Consider the following 11,707-nt stretch of genomic DNA (forward strand, 5'->3'; position numbering starts at 1 on the left):
TGGTGGTAATTGTGGTGTTGGTGTTGGTGGTGTTAGAGTTAGTGGTGTTGGTATCAGTGGTATTGGCAGTGGTGTTAGTGTTGGTGTTGGTGGTGTTAGTGTTGGTGGTATTAGTATTGATGGTATTAGTTGTGTTAGTGTTGGTATTGGTGTTAGTGGTGTTGGTATTGGTTGTGTTAGTATTGGTGATGTTGGTGGTGGTGTTGGTTATGGTGTTGGTGGTATTGGTATTAGTGGTGTTGATGGTGTTGGTTATTTTGATGGTATGGTGGTGTTGGTGGTGGTGGTGGTGGTAGTGGTGGTGGTAGTGGTGGTGGTATTGGTAGTGTTAGTGGTATTGCTATTGGTGATGTTGGGGTATTGTATTTCCCAATAGATTACATATCTGATTGAAATATGGAAGACCTGATTCATTATCTTCCAATAAATGATCCATCTGTTGCAAAAGATGGGTAATCTATTTGAAGTTATCTAAACAGAATTGCTACCTGTTTTGATAAATTCCAAGATATGACCCAACTGTTCCAATAGGGGGAACATCTATTGGAAGATATTAAAATAGGTCTTCTAACTGATTCCCCATCTATTGCAACTGATGAATCAGATGCTGGAATAAATCATAACAACTCTTCCAACAGATGACCCATTTGTTGCAACAAATGGAGCACCTCTTGGAAGACTATTTTGAAATATTCCAACTGAAGACTAATCTATTGCAACAAGTTGTTAATCTATTTCAACAGTTTGTTTATTTGTTCCAACAAATGGGTAATCTGTTGGAATGTTTTTTGTGGTGTGTTGTATTTATTGAATTTATGTTACCTTTTTAAAAAAAAAATTATGCAGACATCAATTGTAATGTTTTTAGTTTTTCTCTTATTTGTAGGTAAAATATGTCTCCTAGAAGAAAAGAAAGTGAAAGTGGATCAACTTCTGACCAGCTAACAAAAAAGGCTAGAGTACAAATGGATTTGGATAAGCTTTCTGAACAATCTATTTCAGGAAAAAGTAAAGCTGATGAAAGGTATGAAAATAAAATTGAGGAAGATAGTGAAGTTAAGGAAAACAATGTTGAGGGAGGTGGAGAAGGTTCTATTGAGGGTGGTGGGAAAAATAAAAGTGAGGAGGAAGAAGATGAATATTAAGAAGAAAAGGAAGAAGTAAAAAGTGAGGAGGAAGATGGATCTTCCTAGGAGAACGAGAAAGATAATGATAATGCATCATCAATGAGAGGGGAATTAAAGTTGAAATCCCATCATGATCCTATCAAAACTATTAGTATTGATAGGTTTCAAGTTGAGATACTGATAGATAACTCTGCAGATTTAACCAGTGATATTGTAGTTAAATCTATTATGGGGAAACATTTTGATTATTTTAGGAATATTATTAGGAAGGAAAAACTAGAGGAGTTTTTTAGGAACAACTGCTTTGGAGACTTTCTTAACCTGCCTAAGGACAATAGTGCCCGCTTCTAAATGAGCATCGTATATATTCTTCTCAAGTGTAGGATCAAGTACGTGGGTGATGATAACGATTTGAAGGAGTGGAGTAAAAATATGGATGAAATCTTAATTAACTACTATGACATGCTGATTTGTTTTGGCATGAAAGAATTTTCCATAGTGACTGGCTAGAGATCCCATCAACCAGAAAAACCTCTTCTCAAGGAAACACCCAGCAAAAAGTCCAAGGCGAGTAAGACACCCAAACCACTACCATCAAATAAAGGCAAGACATTTTCCAAGCAACCACCCAATAAAACCAACAAAGTCAACAAAAAAATAGATTGGTTATCAGACATTGCTAAACATGGCTACAAATCCCAGACATTGATAAAAAATATTAAGAATAAAGATATACCAAAGAAGTACAGGGAGTAATTGTTCTTAGTTTAGTTTGCCTATTCCATTGTACTGGCAAGAGACATCAACAAAGTCATAGAAGATGATTTGTTGGAGCTTACTTAAGATTTGGATAAATTCAACATTTATCCCTGGGGATATGGTAGCTACAAGTTGACTTCAAATATTTATTAACAAAACTATCCCCAAAGTTGATCAACTTATACAGCTTTCTGTGGGCTTTCATGGTAAATCTAATCACTATTTATTTACTCTTACATTAATTTATAATGAATAACTATTATGAATTTTTCTTGTTTGTTTTATGTTTACATTTATTAGGCTTGGGCATTGGAAGTCATTCCTCACCTCCGAATATAGGTCAAGGATTACCCAGATAAGATTTCTCATCCAAGGATCCCTAGGTTGTTAGCTGTAAAGAGAAACACAAAAATTAAGGAGGTTGATCTCTTTAACCCTCCAGATGATGCAGTAAGTCTTCTTTTAAGTACAATAATTTGAATTAAAAGAAGATATTGAAATATATGGGCCATCTCTTGCAATAGATAATTCATCTATTGCAATTTTTCTTAACAGATTACCCGTCTACAACAGCTGGTGCAATAAATGGGTAATCTATTGTGATAGGTGAGTCATCTTTTGCAATAGACTACCCGTCTTTTTCTTTGTTTCTCTAAACCTGACTTAACATATTACTCATCTGCTACAACTTATGCAACAAATGGGTAATTTGATGCAACAGATGGTTAATCTATTGTAATGAAAGAATCTTCTATTGTAACAAAAATATCATCTATTGTATAAGTTGTTTTTATTAATATATTACCCAACTGACTGCAAGTTATTATTTGATTTACACATATCTACTTTCATTTATAGGTTGTGCATCAATCGTTTGTACCTTCTAAACAAGAGTTGGGGATGAATTCTTTTATTACAGTAGGTTTGGTTCATACAATAGTAGACCCAAAGGTGGAATTAATAAATAATTAATTGGTAGGAGCAATAGACATAAGTAGAGTAGTGAGACAAGGTCAGCCTCATGTCGAGGCTCTTCATGATCAACCTGTTGCAACAAATTTTTGTGCTACTTGTAGGGGTGTTGTTGGTGGAGTTTTTGATATTGGTGGAAGCCATGCTGATGATATTGTTGTTTCCATTCATGATGATCAGTATGTTAATGCTCAAGAAAAAATAAATATGTTTGAAATCACCATTTACAATAGTCTTTCTCACCCCTCTTCCTTCTTATGTTCTCATTGGATAGTGCATCGACAGACAAGATCATCTTTTTTAAAAAATAAATGCTCTTATTAATACTGTTGAATATTTTAAATCCAAGAGGGGTGTCATACCATTGAAGAAGGTGAGAGAGTTATACACTTCTACAGTAGAGGTTAGGAAGAAGAAAAAAACAATTAGACATATACTCTCAAATAGGAAATCAAAAGAAATTACAACTCCTCCTTCTCCAAAAGTTGATAAAGTTTAGGGATCATTGAAGAAGATGGACATATATGAAGCACTTGACACCAAATTGAAGGTTGATCTAACATAAAAGTCATGCATCGTGCAAAAGCCATCACCATGAATCCCTCCCCCCCAAGACATTAACAATATGACAAATATAAGGTACTGCTACTAAGACACAATAACCTTACTTTTCTTAACCTAACCTACTAATCTACTTCATGTCTTAAATTCTAAGTCATCTTTTAAATATATTACTCAGCTGCTGCATAAATTGCAGCAAATTGGGTAATTTATTAAAACAGGTTATGAGAAGTTACGCAACATATATGTCATCTGTTACAACAACTGTGAATTTTGGTGCAACTAATGGTTCATCAGTTGATACAGATTATCCATCTATTGTATAAGTTGTATTGGATGGGTAATATATTAACAGATTTAGAGAACCTATACAAAAGATAGATCATCCTTTTCATTTTTCCACTTTGTTTTTCTTTTTTAAAATTACTAACATGTTTAAAAATTGACTTCTTATATAACAGTATGTTGATGAAATTCTTTTTCTTATAAGAGACATGCAATTAGCATACTCAGATGCTTATGATATTGGCGATAGGATAATGAACCTCAGCTTCTACAATAATTTCAAAAATAGGTACGATGATATAACTAACCTAGCGACAACTCCCTGTAACCCGAGATTTGATTTGTTAGTTTCTACGTTCGAATGGGATCAAGATATGATTAACTATGTTAGAGAAAAGATGACATATACACACGATAAGGACTAGATTAGGGAAACTAGAATTTTTGTTGTCATGAACCTGGACATAAAATATTTGTGGTTCTTGATATACTGCTCGAGGATGGAAAGATGAAGGTTTATGACTGCAACTCACCTCTCTACGAGGAGGTCAATTTTTTTACCTAGATGCAGCTATTGTTAGACTTATTCCCTAGATCTTTAAAGCATAGTGACTTGATGAAACATTTATCAGTGAAAACGTTGATTGAAAAATGGATTTTTAAAGGTTGAAACGAGGACAATGACTTTGAAAGAAATTTAAATGGTTTTGCGTGCGGGTCATACTCTCTTGCATACATAGAATATTTGCTATCTGGAATAGAAATGTTTGACCCAAGGATCTTACTAAATGACAACACTGTGGTAAGGATGCAAGAGATTTGGGCTTATGGGGTACAACATAAATGGTTGGAGCTCGTGTATGAAAAAGAAAATGTAGAAACACCATGACAATTTTTATTCTAAGTACAAATGTAGTGATAATTTTTTTATGTTTGATGAAAATTGAATTGGTCTATTAAATTTGGGAATTTATGAATTAGTACAAAAAATAATTACTAAGTTTAAATATTGCAACAAGTGTATTATATAGCTATAGACATTTGTATAATGCAATAGATGACTATCCTATTGCAATAGATAGTCTATTTGTTGCAACAGATAGGTCATTTATTGGTATAAATCAAAACATTAGGAAGACCTATTTGATAATTTCCAACAGATGACCTATATGTTGTAATATATGTGTAAATCTATTTGATAATTTCCAACAGATATGTCGTCTGTTGCAACAGATCCACTATCTGTTAAACTATTTGAATCTAGTATTCTATTTAAATTTATAAGTTTAAATCTAAGGATAAAATAAAATTCATAGATAAAATAATATAAATTTAAGGGTAAATTTTATTCATAGATAATTAATCATATATTGTTTAAGTAATCTCAATTTTTTTTATTTTTTATGATTGATGACAATTGTATGGTTTTATTAAATTTGCAATCTTATGAATTAGTATAAAAAATAATGCAATAGATGATGGATCTGTTGCAATAGATGTCACATCTATTGTAAAATATCAAACAGGTCTTCCTACTTGTTTGAATTATACCAACAGATAGACTATCTGTTGCAAAAGATGGTTCATCTGTTACAATAGTACTATTGTTTTAATTAGTTCCAACAGATGTGACATCTGTTGCAACATATTGATTATCTATTGCAATATTTGAATCTACTATTCCATTTTAATTAATAAGTTAAAATCTAAGGATAAAATAAAATTCATAGACAAAATAAAATAAATTGAAGCCTTCACAACTTACATTAAATTAAATAAATCAATCAATAAATAAAATGTAAAAAATTATTATGAATTTGACTGACTCAATCTATAAAGATCTACTCAATATTGAAAAGTTGTTCTTCATCTGGTAGTATGAAATTGGCTTTGATCGTCGTGGATCTTTAATGTCTCTTATGTACAATTTCTGAGCCTTTATTTCTCCATATTTTCATAAGAGAGTAACATATATTTTATGGAGTAATCTAGTATCAACTCCATCATTTGAAACTTGTAATCCATCACTCAAATACTCGACATAAGCGACATAAAAAAGACTGTGATACCTGCGTTTGCAAAAATCAAATAATCCATATCTTGTAATTAAGTAAGAGTTGTGAAATTTATGAAATTAAACTAAATCATAATACTTAAAGTCTACCACTGGATTGTTCAGAATTTCCTTTAACATATTCTACATCAAATGATTTACCCATTTTATCTCGATATACTTAAATCATCGACAAATCAATACGAATCTTTTGATCAAAAAAGTAACTTATATCAAGGTAAGTAGTCAATATTTTGGCCATCTTTTATATCTCAGGTAATGGCCTAGAACGTCTCCTTCGTGACATTTAGTCATAAACTCAGACGTGCCTCTCTTTTAGAACAATGACAACCAATACCTAATAGAACTCACTATCATAATTGATTAGGATGTGCACTTTGTCAACTAAGTGGCAAGGTAAGCCAGCTAAAATTCTAAAACCTTTGATAATGTTATTAGACATTCCTCGTTGTGATGAACTTCCAACTGTTGTTGACAAATATCGTAGGCCTTATTGATGTAAACTTTACACAAATAGTTGCCTATCATGAATCTATATTGTGGTTGTGTTTACAACTTGGCCTTATTTTGGACGTAGTAAAAAATGACTTCAATATGCAGCACATTTCAGAATACGTAATAATAAAATTAATAAATAGATATAATTAAATATAGTGTTAATAGCGAGATATATGGCATCTAAACGTCATTATTCCAACAAGTTAAGGACTTTGACATCAAATAGAACCAATTCTTCATTTTGAGATATGCAATAACAAAATCGAACATATCAAAACAAAGACTTGATTGGTTCACTTTGTAGTCTTCTTTTCTGCATGATTTATATGTGTTAATGTCATATTTTTACAACAAGAATTGTATAAATAAATATTTTTAAAAAATAATTTATGTACCTTTTGGTATGAAGATTCTTTAACAGCCCATTGATAATCTATTCTAAATAGTCGTTGATCAACTTTGTTAGTTCTTTGGGAGCCTCGTCCGAGATGTTGAACCATTCAAATAGATAATTCTTCCGTTCTTCCGGACTGATAGGCTTCACTTTTTCATCATCTTTGGAAGCAGTTGATGGATTATCAACTGTGGTATGCTATCAGTAGTACCTTCTACTATGACTTCCACTCGGAAAGCCAAAATTATTAGAGTTAATCATAGAGATACAAAAAAATGGCAAAAGATAACTCATCAGTTGGAGAAAATCAATTAGGTCTTATTACTATTTTAATTTGTCCCAATAGATGACCATCTGCTGCAATATATAGATCAGCTGTTGGGACAAATTAAAATAGAAGGAAAACCTGAATGACAATTTCTAATATATGACTTATCTATTAAAACAGATGACTCATCTGTTGGAACAAACTAAAATAATAGGTAAGTCTTGATGTAATTTGTCCCAACATATTACCCATATATTACAATAGATGGGTCACCTATTGGGAAAAATTATAATAATTGATAACCTATTTGATTTCCTCTAACAGATGAGGCATATGTTGCAACATATAATGCATCTGATGGAAAAAGTTAGTAATCTATTGCAACTGATGCCTATATCTATTTGATAATTTTCAGCAGATGTGTTATCTGTTCAAACTGATATGTAGTCTGTTTGTTTGTTAGAACAGATGATAAATATTCACCTTTTTCATCTCATGTTGCTCTCTTATAGCCCCTGTACATTGCTCAAAAGTGCAAGACAGAGACAAAGGAGTTGCAATTTTTCTTTTTTAAATATTTAATAATGCCTTAGAAATTTCTTTCCTTCTCCTCTTAGCCTCTTTAATCTCTAATGTAGTGTATCGATATGAAATTTTATTTGATGAAATAACCTCTCTTAGATGTGAATTCCTTTGCAGAAGCAGTTAATGCATTAATAACATTAATCACTCCATCATGTTTTGCCTTTTAGTTTTGACATTGAAAGCAGAACATCCGCTGGGAAAGGTAAAATCTGTAAAACTAGTATGATCATAATTATAATGATTTGTTATTTCAAAAACTGCAAGAGGAGTATCATTATCCCCATCAGCAGCACCACTACCCCCATCAACAGCTCCATCACCACTAACACTATCATCAATAATATGCCCACCCTCCAAAATTATTTTTCTTGTAATGGTTGTTGCTTTAAATAATTTTTATTTTATTCTATCAATGACCTTAGTGTCCGATAAATTTTGCACAAACCGTAAATTAAGAAAAAATGGTATCTTCAACTCTCGATTGGTCAGAATATGTCATGGATGCACAACCTAAAATAAATCAGTACACATATTCGAATGATGATTAAATCATTTGCAAGAATCATTAATTAAATAAAAACTTAATTAGAATTAGACTTACTGCTTCCTTCGAGGGGTTAAATAGATTAAGAAATTTTGCCTTTTTATCAGTTTTGGCTGATAACCGTTTCAGGATTCTTTTACATGAAACCTTTTTCTAGTAGTTCATGTGTTGTCTTAAATAAGGAATGACTTTAAATTCCCAAGCCTATAAGATAACGCCAATAAATCAAAAGTACTATTTAATAAAAAATAAATGAATCATAATAAAAAAAATATTTATCATCAAATCCCATGAAAAGCCATATAAGTTGAGTATATTTGGCGTTGATGGAGTCAAAAAATATTTGACAGTCATTTTGAAGCTTTCATAACCCTAAGAATAGCTGTTAAATGCTTCAAAATCGTCAGAGAGATTTATTAAACCAAGTGCTATGTCGTTGTTAACATCTTTTGGCCAAATAATATTATGTACAAACCAAACCAAGCACAATGATTACTTGTGCTTCTTTGAAAGTATTTTACCTTCCAACACTTCTATCAAATTTTTATTTTTGAAGCTTGTAACAGCAAGGGACAACAAGTCATCACCATCACTTGACTTGCCTTCGCCTTTTCTTGGCGTGCGTACTATTTTTTGGGGTTAGAATAGGTATAGGTTGAGAAGGAGGATAACATTTTAGTCCAGTAACTACGGCGAAATACTTCCAACAAAAATAAAGGCATCCAATTCTAATTTATCCATACCTCATCCATCTCATCTATATTTTCATACATAAACCTACGCTTGAGAAGATCATGTACCATGGTCACTTGAAAACGAGCATTGTTGTCCTCCGATAAATCAAGATATTTCCAAAAGTAGCCATCCCTGAAATAAGCATCCAATTTTTGGTCTCAAAGTATTTTTCTGAAGGTATCAATATATTTTCCCATGGCTGACTCAACAAAAAAATCACCACTTAAATATGTGGCACCATCGTACTACATTCTCACAACATAAATTTCAAAGCTGAAGGTTTTGACCAACTCTTTAGTGAAAGGGCTATTAGCATCTAGATCATCTCTTTTGAAACATTCCTCATCCCCATGTTCATTATCTTCTTCTACTGATTGAGATATTGCTTGTAAAGCAAGCTAATTGAATGGTGGATGTATCCTAGCTGCTTTACTTATTTCTTTACTTGGACTTGATTCAATTTCTTTTCTTTTGGGAGCCATATTATCTAAAAAAAAAAATATTATAATTGATTAATGTCTCATTAAAAAGGGATAACAATAAATCTAAAAAGTACAAAATAAGTAAAATAACAGTTCCAACAGATCACTTATCTGTTGCAATAGGGAAGTTATCTGTTGCAACGTATAACTAACCTGTTGCAATGGATAAGTAATCTGTTAGTAATAGTAAAATTAGTTTCAATACTATTGTGAATTTTTCCAACGTATCACTTATCTGTTGAAACAAACGACTGATCTGTGCAACAGATCATTCATCTGCTGCAAAGTGATCTATTAGAACGGTTATCAACTGACAATATTGTTTAGATTTCTTCTAATTAAAGGGACATCTATCGCAACAGATGAACGATCTGTTGGAAAAACTCAAAGTCTTGGACATGTCGTCCTGTTAGAATAGTTAGTAGAATTTTATCCAACAGATGATTCATCTGTTGCATCAGATAATTTATTTGTTGCATCAGATGGTTAATATGTTCAACAAATGGTTAATCTGTAACATCAGACGGTTAATCTGTTGTAGAAAAAATAAACCAGTAGCAAGATTTTATAGAATACAATAACAACAATATCACCATTTAATATCAAATACACCATTTTTATCAAGAACAACAACAAATTAACCCAGCAACACCAACACAACACACATACCAAAAATATTAACAGTGACCAAAAAGACAAACATTTTTGTTTTGCTTGTACAAACACGAACAACAAAAAACTAACTTTAAAAAATACAACAAACACCAACAAATCAAATCAAAAGTTCAACAATAAGAACTACAGTAACAACAAAAAATTATATTTTACTCCCAAAAGAGAAGAGAAGAAATACCACAAATTAGGGATTTCTTCGATCCCCATTTCAAATTTAAGCAATAAATATTGAAATTATTACACAATACTAGAAGAAAAGTTGGCTCAAGTTCCTCTTTTTCTTCATAACTAAAAATTCCTAATTTTTTACCTGTGAAAGAAAAAAGGGATGATGAAGAACTCAAAGTTGTTGTTGTTGGATGCAATGTTATCACATGAATTGATGATTGAAAGTCAAAAAGGAACTTAAAGCCCAATTATTTATCATCAGAGGTTGAAGTCGTCAAGGATTAAAGGAAAAAAATTACAGAACTATTGGTTGGGAGTAGTTTGAGAGAAACCCTCGAGAAGGAGGGGAGAGAAGAGAGAGACAATTGATTTGGAGAGGAGAGGCGTGTGGGTTGATACGTATTTTTTAAAATATTAGAAAGTTTTAAAAATATTAATCAAGTCCACAATTAACGTAATTATGTTTGACCCTTTAAATTGGTCAATACCACCAATACCACATTCAAAACTTAAAAGACACCTTACCTTCAATTTTCTTGAGAAACATGAAATCGGTGATGTGGCACTCTCTAAGGCTTAAAAAGTTATTTATATTTTGTAGTTTTTTTTACATTTTTTCTCTTTTAATAGATGAAAAATACACTTTAAAATTTACAAAATATTAAAGATAGCCACATTTAATTCCTTTTCATATCAATGCTTTTAATCTCCACTTTTAAAAAACTTTTCATTATAATACATATTTTTTTTATCTTTTAGATATGGAAAGATATATAGTTTAATAACAAAGAATTAACTGTCATAATTCTATTAATTAATTCTTACTCCATCTGATGAATATATAAACTCTCCTAATTAAAGATTGTTATCGTCAATTATATGGTAGCACAGGTACTTATTTTGCTTCTATAAATTTTAAAATCTTATTAATATTAATTTTTCTTGCTATTAGTTAGATGCTATTACTTATTTATATTTTTCATTATTATTTTGTTTTTTATATTATTTATTTTATATTTTTTCCTTTATTTTTTTATTTTGTTGATCGTAGTTAAAAATATTATGTTGTTGAATTGTGTTTGAAGTTCTTTTTCATTTTTGGCATATGTTGTATGAATAAGAATATCACTCATGTATAGTGTATTAAATTATGAATCTTTTTTTTCTGTCTCACTGGTTTTAATTTTGTACTTCTTTTGCAGGTTATTTGATTGGTGTGTGTGGCTGCATCATTTGAATTATGAAGATATTATAAGTTGTCTTTAATTGATATTTCTTGAATCGGAAGGAATGGTAAATAAATACATCATTATCTTTCTCATAAAGATTTAGTTGATCAGAACAGTTGATCAAAATAGTGTATGGATCTATAAGTTATTTTTCTTTTGACTAAAAAAAGTTTACATCTACAAATTTAATATTACGTGAAAAGAAACTAATATTAGATATTTTTATTTTTATCACTTAGTTTTATTAATTTTCTTTATAGGTAAACCATAGACGAAAAAACTAGGTATAAAAAAAAATGTCTTCAACTTATTCTCATTTTCTATTTCTTATCCATGAAAATGGTCAAATAA

The sequence above is a fragment of the Capsicum annuum genome, chromosome 3, assembly GCF_002878395.1.
Source record: "Capsicum annuum cultivar UCD-10X-F1 chromosome 3, UCD10Xv1.1, whole genome shotgun sequence".
Taxonomy (NCBI): domain Eukaryota; kingdom Viridiplantae; phylum Streptophyta; class Magnoliopsida; order Solanales; family Solanaceae; genus Capsicum; species Capsicum annuum.